Source organism: Balaenoptera musculus, chromosome 1 (assembly GCF_009873245.2).
Source record: "Balaenoptera musculus isolate JJ_BM4_2016_0621 chromosome 1, mBalMus1.pri.v3, whole genome shotgun sequence".
In the NCBI taxonomy this organism is placed as follows: Eukaryota; Metazoa; Chordata; class Mammalia; order Artiodactyla; family Balaenopteridae; genus Balaenoptera; species Balaenoptera musculus.
Genome location: NC_045785.1, coordinates 88119659 through 88136816, shown reverse-complemented (window position 1 = coordinate 88136816; position 17158 = coordinate 88119659). Strand labels below are relative to the sequence as shown.

The following is a 17158-nucleotide window of genomic DNA, read 5'->3' as shown; positions in this document are numbered from 1 at the left end:
ACACATGCATGTGGAACCTAGAAAAATGGTACACATGAACCGGGTTGCAGGGCAGAAGTTGAGATACAGACGTAGAGAACAGACATATGGACACCAAGGGGGGAAAACTGCGGTGGGGTGGGCATGGTGGTGTGCTGAATTGGGCGATTGGGATTGACATGTATATATTGATGTGTATAAAATTGATGACTAATAAGAACCTGCAGTATAAAGAAACAAACAAACAAAACAACTAATACTAAACTTTCATTGCGTTATTTGTATGGAAATATGTTAATATAAATGTTTCAGACATTACATGAAATTTCTAAAAATCTTATATGTTCTGGTATAATGTTATAAGTCATAATTCTAGTCATTAGTTTAAAATGTATATCTCAGAAATAACTAAATTTCCTTGTCAATTGCATCATTATGAACTTTCATCAAATCTTTAACTGTGGTCATTTTTAAGTCTTTTGTCATTTACACACAGTTCTGGGTGTACTCTGATGCTTTTGCAAATATGTTCCTATAAAAGGGTTTCATCTTCAAGGAATTCATGGTGAAGACTCTGACAAGTACAGGTTTCTGGTAACTGACTGTACTGCTGAACTGAATGAATAAGCATTTTCAGAACTCTAATGAAAAACTGATGAACTCATAAAAGTGCTAACAAAAGATCAAGATAAAAAAAATTAATTACATGGGACTGAGTGAACTGATGAGGATGATTATAATTTTTGTGACTTTCTGTTTGAATTAAAAAAAAATCCCACAAGGACTCAGAGGCAAAGAATATACAAATCAATTTTCACTGCAAAGTAAAGGAGCTGTTACAGTGGAGGATTACTGGACTGAATGTCAATATTATGACATAGTATGAGTGTGTTTTGTGTTTGGTAATTGCAATCATTGTTGCTTTTGTTGTGGTCATCCATTTACAATGCTTGGTGTCAGTCTATTTATCTCTTGTAAAAATAAAACACAGTGAAAAAAAAAAAAAAGAATCCGCCTGCCAATGCAGGGGACACGGGTTCAAGCACTGGTCCAGGAAGATCCCACATGCCACGGAGCAACTAAGCTCGTGCGCCACAACTACTGAGCCTGTGCTCTAGAGCCCGCGAGCCACAACGACTGAAGCCCGCGCACCTAGAGCCCGTGCTCCGCAGCAAGAGAAGCCACCGCAGTGAGAAGCCCACGCACCACAATGAAGAGTAGCCCCCGCTCACTGCAACTAGAGAAAGCCCACACGCAGCAATGAAGGCTCAATGCAGCCAAAAATAAATAAATAAATTCATAAAAAAAAAAGAAATAGACAACTAGATAGCAAAATAAAAAATCCATGAACAACCCAAAAAGGTGACAAAGTATCCCCATTAACTCCAGAATACAAGGAGATGGGAACAGATTACCGATAGCCGCAAGACCTAGATGTTTTCGGCTTCCATGTCGGGGGAAGCAGCGGGAAAGAGCAGACGTCTCTCAGACCTGAGAATAGGGAAGTCCCCACACCATCAACAGACATTCGCTAAAAGTGCAGAATGCCCATTTGAGAAACTGAGAGAGACTGTGCCCAATCCAATAGTAGTGCAAACAGCCTGCGGATAAGGACTGGAGGGACCGGAACGGACCAGACCCCCTGAGCTCTCAACATGGACTAGTCATGACTCCATTCATAACAGAAGAGAAACAATAAGATATGAATAAAAATTGAGGACCGAGACAATAGAGATGAAGGAAAGAGAAGGTCCAGCTTCATTCCACAGGCAGAGTCTCTTGATATGGTGGAGAGATGGCTGAGGGCATCTATAAGCCTACATCCTCACAATGTATGATTCAGGGGGGAGAGACCTTCTATGTCCTGGTGTCCTTAGAGCAAATCTCATGGAAGACTGTAATTGGCTCTGCTTCATTCCACTAAATTACTGTGCTGGGCGAGTGGCTAGTCTGATTAACCGTCATAGGTCAAGTGCATCTCACTGTGATGAAGAGATGTCATTGACAGCCCCACTTGGACCACCTGGAGAGGGGAAGTCAACTTTGACAAAGAAAAGAATGCTGCTGAGGAAACAGTATATATCTACCAGGGAAGAAGAGGTGAGGCTGCAGACAATATGTAAGGTACAAATGTACGTAATGACAATGTAAGAGAGATTTGTTTTTATTAACAATTCCCTGCAGCTCTGCTCGATATTTCAATGGAGCACCACAGTGGCTCTAACCTATCCCCTCCTCTACAGTTTTTAGAAGTTGGGTTCTCTCCCGTATCTGTCTCCCTAACTGCGACTGCTCCAACCAGCAGACTGTGGATGAGGACAGAAAGGATAAAGAGTTGCCATTTGGGGAGTTGATGTTGCATAACTGAAAATGGTCTTTCTCAGGTTATCCTTCAGAAACAATCAGTTGCTCAGAAAAGAATTAAGTACCCACTCTGTGCTCAGGATGGCCATAGGCACTGAGGATACCAACGAGAGCAAAGGAACAGCTTCTGTCTTCGAAGGTCTTAAACTTTAGTTGGGGGTTGCTATGGACTGAATGTTTGTGCTCCCCAAATTTGTATGCTGAAGTCCTAATCCCTAATGTGACTGTATCTGAAGGTGAGCCCTTTGGGAGTTAATTAGGTCATGAAGGTGAAGCCCTCGTGATCATTCATGAGTAAGAAGAGATACAAGAGAGATTCTCTCTGTCTGTCTCTCTCTCGCTCTCTCACTGACCAGTTATATCTTCTGCATGTGAAGTTACAATAAACCAGGAGGAGGGCTCTCACCAGACATCAAATCTGCCAGCACCTTGGTCTTGGACTTCCTAGTCTCCAGAATTGTGAGAAATAAATGTTTGTTGTTTAAGTCAAAAAAAAAAAAAATTTCAACAAGTAGCTCCTAAATATTATATAAGCTACAAATATTTCAAGCCATTTTGCTAAAATTTAATATTGTATATGATTTCTTAGGTCTCTTCCAATTCTAATACACACACACACAATTTTATTAAAGTAATTTCAATTTTTTCATCTAAAAGTGTTGTCTCAATTTTTAAATTGTAAACTTTGAGTATACATATAGTAATAAATAACATATATAATCATTAACTATTGTAAAATTATTAGTGTTTAATTACTGCATAATAATAATGTATAATTATAATTTTTTTGTGTGTGTATACTATAATCATACTTATTCTATACAGTCACACTGCTAGTACTTCTAAAAGTCCTCTGCACAGGAATATTTCAGGATTTGGTTAGTCACTATAAAAGATCTTGTACTTGCTTTCCAATCATCATTTTTCTCCTGAATTGTTAGATAAGTTTGATATTTACAAAGTTGAATTTTATTATTTTTAAATCCCTTCTCACCTCTTGAAAGAAAAATGTACAACAAAAACTTCATTCATCTAATAAGCTCCATTCATTTGGATTTGATGATGACTTGGTTAGAACTGTGTGCAAAAAATATTAGTAAGCTTATTAAGAGTTCAAAAAAATTCTCAGTAATTATTTATTACTCTTAAGGGGGAAAAAAAGGTTTTTAAAACATGCTAGAAGGTATAATTTAAGTACATTTGATATGCTAATTACATATCCCTCATTTCCATTAAAGTCGCTCCCTAAGATCCTTGCCTTTACAATGCTTTGTCAGCCAATTCTGAGTTACTTTACAGGCCTTAAACATTTAAAAAATATACATTACATAAAGTATATGTATCATTAATGCACACTACTACTACTTCCACCTTTATATTAATCAGGGTTAGTGAGAAATTAGTTGTTTATACCACCATTATTGCACTAGATATGCATTAACTAAGTTCTGAAATATTCAAAACACTATATACTAATAATTTCTATTTATCTTTTCAAACAGAGATAGGTACTTGTAGGTAAATTTGAAAATCAGTCTTGGCTACATTATATCCAATAGGTTACATGTATAATCTTTAGGTCTGTGTATGAAGCCCATTATTCTACTGAGACAATAATATCTGTATTTTGCTGTTATGTCTTCAGCCACTAAAAGTTCCACAAAACTAAATCTTTAGTCGATGTCTTTAAATTGTAATAAAATTTATATAGAGAGATTGGTTCAAGATGGTGGAGTAGAAGGCCATGTGCTCACCTCCTCCTGCGAGAGCACCGAAAATGACAACTAACTGCTGAACAACCATCGACAGGAAGACACTGGAACCCACCAAAAAAGATACCTCACATCCAAAGACAAAGGAGAAGCCGCAGTGAGATGGTAGGAGGGGTGCAATCACAATAAAATCAAATCCCATACCCACCAGGTGGGCGACCCACAAACTGGAGAACAATTATACCACAGAAGTTCTCCCACTGGAGTGAAAGTTTTGAGGCTCGCTTCAGGCTTCCCAGCCTGAGGGTCTGGTAACAGGAGTAGGAATCCCCAGAGACTCTGACTTTGAAGGCCAGCAGGATTTGATTGCAGGACTTCCGCAGGACTGGGGGAAACAGAGACTCCACTCTGGGAGGGCACACACAAAGTCATGTGTGCACCAGGACCCAGGGAAAAGGAGGAGTGACCCCATAGGAGGCTGAACCAAATCTACCTGCTAGTGTTGGAGGGTCTCCTGCAGAGGCAGCAGGCAGCTGAGGCTCACCGTGGGGACAAGGGCACTGGCAGCAGCAGTTCTGGGAAGTACTCATTGGCATGAGCCCTCCCAGAGAGCACCATTAGCCCTGCCATACAGCCTGTAGGCTCCAGTGCTGGGTTGCCTCAGGCCAAACAACTAATAGGGAGGGAACATGGCCTCACCCATGAGCAGACAAGTGGATTAAAGTTTTACTGAGCACAGCCCTGCCCACCAGAGCAAGACCCAGTCCCTCTTAGATAGCCTCATCCACCAGAGGGCAGACAGCAGAAGCAAGAAGAACTACAATCCTGCAGCCTGCAGAATGAAAACCACAATCACATAAAGTCAGACAAAATGAAAAGGCAGAAGATTATGTCCCAGATGAAGGAACAAGATAAAACCCCAGAAAAACTAAATGAAGTGGAGATAGGCAACCTTCCAGAAAAAGTATACAGAATAATGATAGTGAAGATGATCCAGGATCTGGGAAAAAGAATGGAGGCAAAGACTGAGTAGATGCAAGAAATGTTTAACGAAGACTTAGAAGAACTAAAGAACAAACAAACAGAGATGAACAATACAATAACTGAAATGAAAAATACACTAGAAGGAATCAATAGCAGAATAACTGAGGCAGAAGAATGGATAAGTGACCTGGAAGACAGAATGGTGGAAATCACTGCCATGGAACAGAATAAAGAAAAAAGAATGAAAAGAAATGAAGACAGCCTAAGAGACCTCTGGGACAACATTAAACACACCAACATTCGCATTATAGGGGTCCCAGAAGGAGAAGACAGAGAGAAAGGACCCGAGAAAATATTTGAAGAGATAATAGCTGAAAACTTCCCTAACATGGGAAAGGAAACAGTCAACCAAGTCCAGGAAGCACAGAGAGTCCCAGGCAGGATAAACCCAAGGAGAAACAAACACACAGAGACACAGTAATCAAATTGACAAAAATTAAAGACAAAAAAAATATTAAAAGCAGTAAGGGAAAAATGACAAATAACATATAAGGGAACTCCCATAAGGTTATCAGCTGATTTCTCAGCAGAGACTCTGCAAGCCAGAAGGGAGTGGCATGATATATTTAAAGTGATGAAAGGGAAGAACCTACAACCAAGAATAATCTACCCAGCAAGGCTCTCATTCAGATTTGACAGAGAAATCAAAAGCTTTACAGAAAAGCAAAAGCTAAGAGAATTCAGCATCACCAGACCAGCTTTGCAACAAATGCTAAAGGAACTCCTTTAGGCAGGAAAGAGACTAGCAACTTAAAAAAAAAAAAATTTATATAGGTTTTTAAAGACTACTAAGTACCTAAGTAATTCTGCAAATCAATTTTCCTTCTATTATAAAAACAAAAGGTTAAATTTCTAATTTAAGATTTTTAGAGTGAGCTATATTTACATTTTCTAAACATTAGTTCTGAAATATACTAAGTGTAATATTATAATCTATTTCAGGTTAAAGACACAATAGAGTACATATGAAAACACACACATTTTAAAGTGCTATGCAAATATAAATTCACATTACACTAGTCAGAAACAGCTATTGGTATAAAAACAAACCTTTTAAAGTTTTTCCAAGTAAATGAACAGAAAAAGTAATGCTGACCTCAGCTGCAATTTTTGTTCATTATCTTCCATGATGCCAAAACTTTAAAACTGCAACCTATAACTGTGTGCTAAATAATGACAAAATTCATCACAACTGGCTTTACTTCTGACACTGGCATTTATGTATCTTCTTGCCAAACTATCTCAGAAGTAGAGACAGTATTCCCCAAAAGTAGCAACAATATGTTGTACTTGAAGTCCATAATAATCCTGTGGAAAACCCAAAATCTTATTTATAAAAGTGAAAGAAATATGAATTAAAGGTACTTTACATTATTGATATAGTCAATTTTGTTTCTACAATAAGAATAATAACCTCCACTAAGTTAGTGAACTTAAGTTCACTCTTAAGTGCTTAAGAAAAGCAAAATCCTGCTCGATAACACTTAACAACTGACTCTTTACATGCTATGGTTCCTATTACATTCTAAGTTAAACAACTTTTTATTGTTTCTCCTTCCTTTTCTTCCTCAAGGTGTCAGGTACCTGTTTACATAAGACAATATCACTTGTATGTAAGTTACAGTACTGTCAATTTTTAACTTGTTCTTTTATAGACTGCAGAATTTCCACTCCTACATTCAGATAAAATCAATAGTACTCAAATATTTCTTCAACTTAACAAATGTAAAACCTATTTGCATTCTAATTTTTAGATTATAAATTGTTCAGTATTATTGTACTCTTTACATAATGTCAATGACTGGGAAAACATAAAGACCTAATAAATATAGCCCTAAGATCCCCTTCTAATGTGAGGTGCCATGTAAAAACGTACTCCTTTCTCACCCTCTCATTTCCCCACCCCTGTGCTATTCTGCTCAACCACTTTCTGCTATGGTCACTTCCCACCACTTACAGCTAAAGGCTGATGTTATAGGTATTCTACAAAGAACAGAGACTACTGTACAATCCAGGTAGGATCTGTAGGGTAGCAAAACTTGTCACGCCAAAATATCTCTTTGGCATGTGGGTTATTTCAAGCTGGAAACAGTGAAGGCCCTAAAGACTCAGCAAGATCTTTGACCTTTCCCCTAACTGATAAAAAAAAAAAAAATTAGATAGAGGGCCTGTTCCCACAGTATCACCAGAGATATCTGCAAAGAATTAAGAATATGGGCTATGTGTGGTGGAGGGAAACTCTAGACAGAGCCTAGAGATCAGAGTCCACTCTGTGTCCCACTGTCTCTGCATGGCCCAGCAACATTAATTTACCAAACCTTTGCTTTTCCATCTCCATGTCAATTGCTTTCCTCCCCTTTGAAGCCTCAAACCACTACCCCCAACATCCTCTCTTGTCTTTAGCTGCAGATGATATGTGAGGGTTTCAGCCATTTTAACAAGTTACTCAGTTTTCCTGGGTCTCTCCCATATATACATGTTATTAAACTTTTGTGTGATTTTTCTCCTCAATCTGTCTCATGTCAATTTAATTCTTAGACGGGCCAGAAGAACCTAGAAGAGTAGAGGAAAAATTCCTCCTCCATGACAGGTCCACAGGCACTAACCATTAGTAAAGTTTCAAGACTCAGGAGATGCGGGTCAGAAGTAGAAAATAAAGGTATCACACAATTCACCATCAATATTTAAATACTAACTATGGTCAGGAACTATGGTGAGCACTGGATATACAATGATGAACAAAACAAATATAATCTGTTTCTTCATAGAGCTTATCCTCTAGCATGGAAGACACATATTATTCAAATAATTTAAGGAACAGTATAAGGGTGTAAACTGATATGACATGGTGTATAATAGGAAAATATCATAGGGAAATTATGGTCCTTGTATTATTACTGTATCAACTTGGTTAAACTCAAACACAATTCCGCAAATCCCCTTCTCTATATGGTGCCAGGTCAGAATTGGCTAAACACAAAACCTGCACAAGATCTGGAAGGCAGAAGTGAAGCAAGAGCCATTACTCCACATGATTCTCAGTTAAATGTGGTGAAACAGAAACAAAGGTGCCGGCAGGTTCCAGTTATCCTCCCTTCCCTGCTTTAGGTCAACTCTTCCCAACTGCTGACCCTACTGAGCAACAGGTCCTAATCCTTAAAACCTGTAAATGTTACCTTATTTGGAAAAGGGAATTTTGCAGATGAAATTAAGTTAAGGATCTTGAGATGGGAAAATTATTCTGCATTAGCTAAGTGAGGCCTAAATGCCAACATAAGTGTCCTCATAAGAGACAGAAGAGGAAAATACAGATACTCAAGAGAAGAAGGCAATGTAAGGATGGAGCAAAAAGAGATTTGAAGATGCTGGGCTTGAAGACTGGAGTGATGCACCCACAAACCAAGGAATGTTGGCAGCCACCAAAAGCTGGATGAAAAAAGGAACAGATTCTCTCCTAGAGCCTCCAGAGGGAGCATAGTCCCTCTGACACTTTGATATCAGCCCAATGATACTGATTTTGGATTTCTGGCCTCCAAAACTGTGGGAGAATACATTTCTCTTATTTTAAGCAACCAAATCTGTGGTAATTTGTTACAGTAGCCCCTGGAAACCAATACAAGCATCTGAGTCTATACTGAAAAAATGTAATTGTTCCCCAGTCCATGTCTAGACAGGAAGAATGCATTTAATATGTGTGGGAAGAAGACTGGTTAAAATTAAGTTTTCAGTACTCAAAAGAATTAATAAGTTATCAGGAAAACTGGATTATACTGAAAAGTGCATAGAACAGTTCCTGGCACATAGTATGTGCTAAAAATTCTTTTTTAAAAAATAAATGCCAAACTCAGTAACAAATCAAGATACCAAAAAAAATGAGATATTAGTCTAGTGATCATCCATCAGGGAAATCTGAAGCCCATTCACTTTAGCCAAAACTAAATGATTAATAATAACATTTCTTAGGGAGGGTGGGAGGGAGGGAGACGCAAGAGGGAAGAGATATGGGAACATACGTATATGTATAACTGATTCACTTTGTTATAAAGCAGAAACTAACACACCATTGTAAAGCAATTATACTCCAATAAAGATGTTTAAAAAAAAAGAGAAACCAAAAAATAATAATAATAATAACATTTCTATAGGGAAGGTAAAGACTTGACCAACATTACAAAGTAATTCTACTACAGCTAATTTTAGAAAACATCAATTTCTTTGCTATTTTAAAGAACATAAAGGCAAAAGGAAGTACAGATGACATTTTTATTAGTCTGTTTTTATAACCTGAAATAGTAAGAGTAGGTAATCAGAGATAAAGGTTATAAGCTAGAAATTAATTTCCAATTTTGTTTTCTGTCCATATTCGATTATTCTCAAATTGACTCCTTTAAACATGATTTACTGTCCAATTTCAGGTATACTACATGTGTCAAAACATGCCATCTGAAATATATCTACCTATATGCAGAGAGTCAAACATAATCATTCTATAAGATAGTACTGATTCTTAAGCAGTAATATTAATAATAGGGTTCTAGCATTTTCTAACAATTTTTTATATGTTTATTAAAATGTACTAGGGTAATCAAGAATAATGTTTAGCTATTTATTTAATTCAGCCTGAGGATAAACCTTTAAGATAAGGGGGCTTAAAATATTTTTCTTTACAGCCTTCACAAATGGTAAAAATTTTAGAAAAATGTATTTATCAGTGAAAATAATTTAACTGAACCTTAATAAAACACATAAAATGAGCTGTTATTTATTTATGGCCTGACAAACTGTCAAGGATTTTAAAAGTTTTAAAAATCCTAGCTGTTAACTGTGCTTGGGTAATTAATGAAAGATTACCACACTCCCCTAAGGACAAAATTCCAATATTAAAATTCAAATCCTTTCTAAACCTGAGAGTGCAACCACTCCCAAGTAAACCTATAGTCTTAGAAGTTTATATATACTATGGGCTTATTAACTATATAGAATATGAATATATTTTATTTTATTTATTTCTTGTTTTTTTGTTTCCAAATGTTTTGTTTCTTAAAAAAATTTTTTTATTGACGTATAGTTGATTTACAACGTTGTGTTAGTTTCTGGTGTATAGCAAAGTGCTTCAGTTATACTTATAGATATTCTTTTTCATTATAGGTTATTATAAGATATTGAATATAGGTCCCTGTGCTATACAGTAGAACCTTGTTGTTTATCTATTTTATATATAGTAGTTTGTAATCTGCTAATCTCAAACTCCTAATTTATCCCTCCCCCCACCTTTCCCCTTTGGTAACCATAAGTTTGTTTTCTGTGTCTGTTGAGTCTGTTTCTGTTTATGAATACATCTCATGCCCTGCTTCCTAACTGATGGGGACAGCCTTCAGGCTCTTCCAACTCTAAATCTATCCTTCGTACAGCAGATATCTTAATAAAATGTAGATCTGATCACATGCCTTCCCTAACTGTGAAGTTAAACTGACTCCCTACCAAATAGAAGATACAGTACAAACTCCTTCACTTAAAACAGCCCCTCATAATCTGGCCCCAACCTGAATTTCCTGTCATAAAATATTACTGATCTCAAACAGTTGTTCTTCATGCATCCTTTGAACAAATATCCTTCATAAAAAAAGAAAAAGCAAACAAAAAAACCTCCTTTTCTTTATCTGTAGAACTTCTATATATCCTACAGACCTCACAATACAAGACTCCTCTCAGTGAAGCTTTCCTAAGTCTTCTAAGTAAACTGAAGCCTTCCCTCTACTATACTCCCATGCCATTTTGCAGGTATCTTTCATAATACCAAACTAATTTGTTGACATTTATTCACCATTGTATTTCCTTACCAGTGCCTGTCACATATTAGTCATTTACTCTAGTTGAATTTATAAAAGGAAAAATAAAACTCCACAATATGTAAACTCTCAGAAGGGAAGAAGGATTTCATCAATTAAGTCTCTCTGTATATACATAAAAGACAAATGCACGCTGAAACTGGTTCTCATTAAATATTTTCTAATAATTGCAGCTTCACAAGAGAAGTTAAATTAATGAAATAACATTTACTGAGCACCTTCAACCCATCAGACATTGTGCTAGCTGCTTCACAGGCATCATCTCATTTAAATCTCATTTAATCTGTAAAAGAAGGTACCACTCATTTTACAGATTGAAAAACTGAGGGACTTCCCTCGTGGCGCAGTGTTAAGAATCCGCCTGCCAATGCAGGGGACACAGGTTCGATCCCTGGCCCGGAAGATCCCACATGCCGTGGAGCAACTAAGCCCGTGCGCCACAACTACTGAGCCTGTGCTCTAGAGACCGCGAGCCACAACTACTGAGCCTGCGTGCTACAACTACTGAAGCCCACGCTCCTAGAGCCCGTGCTCCACAACAAGAGAAGCCACCACAATGAGAAGCCCGCGCACTGCAACGAAGAGTAGCCCCCGCTCATCACAACTAGAGAAAGCCCGCGCACAGTAATGAGGACCCAACACAGCCAAAATAAATAAATAAATTTATAAATTTATTTTTAAAAAATTATTATGTTGTACACTGGAAACTAATACAGTTATATGTCAATTACATCTCATTTTTTAAAAAATTTTTAAAGAAGGAGGTCGCATTAAAGAATAAGTATAATTTCTACGAAGGTGGTAAGGAAGGCCTTCCTTGTAGGAAGAAAGGATGTAAACAAAGACCAAGGCAGGTAGGCATAGAACATGTTCAGAAACTACATTTCAAAGTAACTACTATGGTTTAGCTAAAAAATAGAATACGTGGGATAAAGTAATTTTTTAAAAAAGAATGAAAGGGACATGTTGATCTGATTGGAGCCATGGACAGCTACAAATTTTGAAGAGTTTTGGATACTACCCTAAATTATTTTAAATTTATTCTGGATTCAATGGAGAGTCACCGAGTATTTCTGAGGGAAAAGAATACACAAGACCTCTGGCTTTAAAAAGCAATATGCAGGGGAGTTATTGGAAGGGAGACAGGCTGAGGGCAGCAAGTCCAGCCACCGCTATAGCGCAAGTAAGAAGAGGAAAGAGAAGCCACGTTCAGCACAGGAATGAAAAAGGGAAGAAGAAAATTGAGATGCTGAAAAAGTAGAATCAATACCTGGGAGGAAAGTTTGGACCAGAAGTGTAAATTTAGAAGTCATGCCTTTAAAGGAAACAACCTGAGTTTACCAGTGAAAATAAGTAAGCGCACGAAGCGAGAAACTGTACCAAATTTCATATATAACTACCAAAGTTGAATGTTGATCGAAAACAAAAAACTTAACTCTGGTTCCATTTTCAAATACTACATGTAACAGAACATAATAAAAGATTCAGTCTTCTACCATAAAGTACTGACACGTGTTTTACTAAGCAAGGCCCAGTACTACATTTAATATTATTATCCTGTAATTCATTTGAACCAGCGTTCCCCGGAGTTTAGTTGGTTTAAATAAATGTTAATTAAAATCCTCCCTTCCTAAACACTCAGAATCCTCTCCCAACAAACACACCTGTTCTGATAGGAATCCCACCTGGCCTCAGACAGCCCTTGCCTATGTATTAACCTTACCAAGGACTGCTTTTCCATTTTTTTAAGTCCCTGCGGCTTCTTCAGCGCAGGGCCCCCGTCTGGTGGCTCGGTACCTGCCACAGGGCCACACACCGAGCAGGAGCTCCGGGGCAGCTCGCTGACAGAATGACCGCCAGCCTGGCCCTCCGGCCGCGATTCCCCACGCCCCAGCCTCTAAGGCACACACTGCGGTTTTCATTCGCTTGACACACCCCTTTCCCCGGGCCCTTTTTTCCTCCTCCACCCAGCACATTCCTCACGTATTCCCTCGGACTTAACAACGTGTCACTTCATCCACTCCCACCCCTACTTAGCTAGTACTTAAGGTCTTCCACACCGTCCCCTTCACTCAGACGGATTTCACATCACTGCCCTGGCCGGAGCCGCGGTCACCGGCCTCCCCGTGCCCGCAGCCGCCCAGGAGCGCGCCAGACTCACCTCCCGCGCGGCTCGGCCGGCTGCGCGCACTGGGGGCGGCGGCTCCGCTCCGCCGGGACCCCAGGCTGCGGCGCCCGCCGGGTCCCCCGCGACCCCTGAAGCGCAGCGGCGCCCGCTACCGCCGCCGTCTCTGCCGCCGGCCCGATGCGGCCCAGGCGTTTCCGGGTTCCCGCGGTCCAGTCCCCCAAATGCTCCGGCTTCCTCCTCGGCCCGGGCGAACACCGTTCCCGGCTCCGCTCTGGTGGCCCCAGCTCGGCACTGGCCGGCTCCATCCCGAAGGCGAGGCACCCGGGCGGCCCCGCGGGCGACCCCCGGTGCCGGCTTCACTGTCGTGTCACCGCCCGGGGCAGTGCCTCCTGCTAGATGTGTCCTGAGGGGACCTGGCGGACGGAGTAACTCCAGCGGCGGGCCTCTGCCGGGCTGCCAGGTGGCGGAGGGCGCCAGGGTGTCATACTGAGAAAGTAAAGTCAAACTCCTTTGGGGCAAAGGACCCGGAGAGGGAGTGAGGAGGTGGATTCGGGAAGGAAACAGACCCGCTTCTAAAAATGACTGTCACTGACAGTGAAAACCAACGAGATTCGCTGTGGCGCAGGCTGCCACCCAGTCATCTGGAAAGCTTGTTCGGTTGGAAACGACCAATTCTCCCACCCTGGCTTAGACCCTGAGGCTGAGCCGCGCCCAAAGCAGCGCCGCCAAATAGTAGATAGAGTAGGATTGTCCCTTTCCTCTTAACACAATGCCGCTATGAATTAAGCCTGTGTCTCTTTATATTGCAAATGATTAAAACTACGTCCAAGAAAGACAAACGGAGAGAGAGCAGTAAAATAAAATTAAATAACTGTGTTAGAGGAGAATAACTGGCTTTAAAATGTTCTGTAACATGATCTTGAGAAATTCCCTGGATGGTGGAATATATATCAGATCTTAATGTTTGTCCATATATTTTGGAAGTAAAATGTGCCTGGTGCATAATAATAATAGCTAGGCACTATTCTAAGATTAAGAGATAGATAGATAGAGATAATATATAATGAATATATATTTATTAAAAAATAGTAGTAATTATGTGTGGTTGTAAGGGGAAAAAAAGATTTAAAATATTTTAAAAATACACCAGCAGGAAAAATATACCCTATGACATAAGTACAGCTTTTTAGAGAAAAGAAAGATCTTCTAGTCTGTTCAAAAAGCTTTAAAATGAAAAAAAGAGACATGGAGGCACTTATTAATTACAAAACAGTAACATGTGCTTTGGCATCTTGGAAAATGACCAAAACTCTAGACAAACAAAAACAACAATGAAAATAGAGGGTTAAATATATGAGACCCACAATTGATGTAAAGATATGAGTCCCAAAACTGATGACCAAAAGAAAGTAATACTTTCATTACCCTCTCCTAGCTTTACAATTTATACTCTAACAACACTGAACAGCTTTGAGTTTCCCCGTATATACCATTCATAGTACCTTTTCCTATTCCTCATGCTGTTCACTGAATGTAGAATATGTTTCCACTGCTCCTGCCTATATTTTTTAAAGTTAGCCCCATTCATCTTTTAATTCTCTGTTCAGATATTATCACAAACTTGAAGGCTTTTCTTGCTTCCTTCCTCCCAGGGGTCTGAACTCCTTCTCTGTGGTTCCATAACATCTTGAGGCATCTTGTGCATATCAAAATATTTTACTTCACTGTATTGTGATCTGATTTATATATATCCTTTCTGCCCAACACTCTCCTTGAGGTCAGTGCTATCCTATTTATCTCCGGATCTCCAGCACCTAGCACAGTGCTTAGCACATAGTAGAAACTTAGCACATATTTCCTGAACGGAACTGAACTGGTTGGTAATGATGGTGAAGACAAGCCGGACAGTACAAAAGCTCAGCAGGGAAGAGTGTCCAGCAAAGCCTAAACTGCAAGTCTAGGTTAGGCATCCAACACATTTAAAGCTTCAAGTCAGCACCCAAGGCCTGAAGCTCCCAATAAGGATTGTACCTTTGAGTAGTTTGCCTGTATCAATCTCATTTAACCCTCACAACAGCCCTATAAAGTAGGCATTAGTACCTGTATTTTACAGAAGGAGAACCTGAGGCTTACAGACGCTAAGTAATTACTGAAGCTCCCATATCTACTACTGAAAGGTGAACTGGGATTCAAATCCTAATTTGTCTGCCTTTAAGTCCCTGCTTTAAAACAGTACACTTAGCTGTCACAGGAAGAAAAAATGGAACAGAAAAGGAATGAGCACAGTATAGAAAAAAGGTGGCAGACAGCAAAAGTAGCAATAGGGGTAGAAGTATCAGTGAAGAACAGAGATGGCCGTGAAGGAAGAGAGAAAAACAGCAATCTGGGAGCACTGGGGCAGAGGACCGGCTTTGGTTTTTCTATGATAACAGATCTGAAAGGCAAAATTTTGACACCCTAAAGACAGACAAATTAGAATAATGTATCAGTCTAAGGGCAGCCAGAGCCAAACAGGACTATGTATCTCACTGGTACTTGATTAGGGCTGCCAGATAAAATACAGGACACCTAGTTTAACTTGAATTCCAAATAAACAATGAATAATTGTTTAGTATATGCAATATGTGGTGTATACTGTGGAAAGGGAATGTTGCCTGCCATTCCAGTTGTACAAGGATCAAGCCACCAGCCAATGCAGAGCACCCCACCCCTAGCACCCTGAGGCGAATTCAGGATGGAGAAAGACAGGAAGCAGTCTAGGCTTCTGGATACTGGCCTTAAATAGTTGAGATGTATATCTAAGGAATAATTTCAATGCATTGGTCCATAGAGAGAAAAGCACTAACATCATTAACTTTAGATGTCTGTTTTTTTGTGATTAGCAGTAATCTTTTGATGTTAGACTGCATGTTTTGTTTTGTTTTGTTTTCAGCAGAAACTTCCTATATATCCTGGCTCCTCCCTTAACTCTTCAGAGCGGTTCCCCAGAGCTATCTGAAGAGGCTGTCTCCCAGGCTACAGTTCTCAGTAAGATCCACAAATAAAACTGAACTTGCAACTTTTAGGTTGTGCAAGTGACAATACTTAAGCTAAAAAGAATTTATTGTTTATCAGAAATTCAAAATTTAACTGGGTTTCCTATATTTTCATTTTCTAAATCTGGCAACCCTATTGAAAGCATGAGTGCGTTATAATATTGCACAATAACTGTAGTTTCCAAGGGTGGCCCAGAGAAATTAAGACTAAATTAAATTATTTGTGGTGCAGATGATACTGCAAGCATTATGCACACACAGTGACATTCCCCAGATCAGTATCTTCAGGCAGAGTCAAGGCTGATAGTTTATGATCTTTAATGGCTTAAGACTCCATAGGAAGAAAAGAAAAGATAACAAGAAAGAAAGAGAGCAGGGACTATGGCGATTTATATTTTTAAAGAATCGCTTACCAAAACAGTTAAAATACAAAAAATTTCAGTGCTTAGGGAATTAAACCTCAGGTTTCCAGGTGTCACTTATACTTTGTTCCTATGCTATTATAGTTCTTAAAACTATTGAATTGAAAGTATAGCTCACGAACAGGAAAAACCAGTTGTTCTCTCAAGCTACCAAATTAGCTGAATCTGGCATGTTCTTGTTAGTTCTTCAGGGCAAAGAACCTGTGTGGAAAGAATAGCCAAAGGTTATTTGCTTGTCCATCATTTACCTCTAAGAGAAGTTGAATGAGGTCACTTCCATATCATCAATAGCTCCATAGTCATGTGATTCTTTTGCTTCGTGATAGATCTGTAGAGTTTAACATTCTATAGAACAGCTATTTGACAGGTTTGAAAGGAACTTACTTTTTATTTCCTTCTTTTCCAAGGAGGGGCTTCTGCTTGGCTTTTCCTGTTATAACAGACTTACTTTTGTCTGGGGGGAGTGGATCAGGGGGTGTTTTAATGGAAGTGATGCCATTTGCTCTATCTATATATTCAGAAACTGGGAAAATTAACCTGGATGATTCCTGCCCCATGGAGCTTGTTGATTCTGGTCAAAGCGTCAGTTATAACCTGATGTTCTTTTAAGTCTCTGATTGGTAGA

The 17158-nt window shown here is 39.2% G+C and overlaps 1 protein-coding gene across 1 annotated transcript in view; it reads right to left on the bottom strand.

Annotated features, from left to right (window-relative positions):
* The window catches only part of SLC35A3 (solute carrier family 35 member A3), a 46448-nt gene extending 33204 nt beyond the window's left edge, over positions 1–13244 (bottom strand). The window contains exon 1 of the mRNA XM_036851499.1: positions 13110–13244. The gene's annotated coding sequence lies outside the window, so the exon portion shown is untranslated. The remainder of the gene's footprint in view (positions 1–13109) is intronic.
* Positions 13245–17158: the final 3914 nt, after the last annotated feature.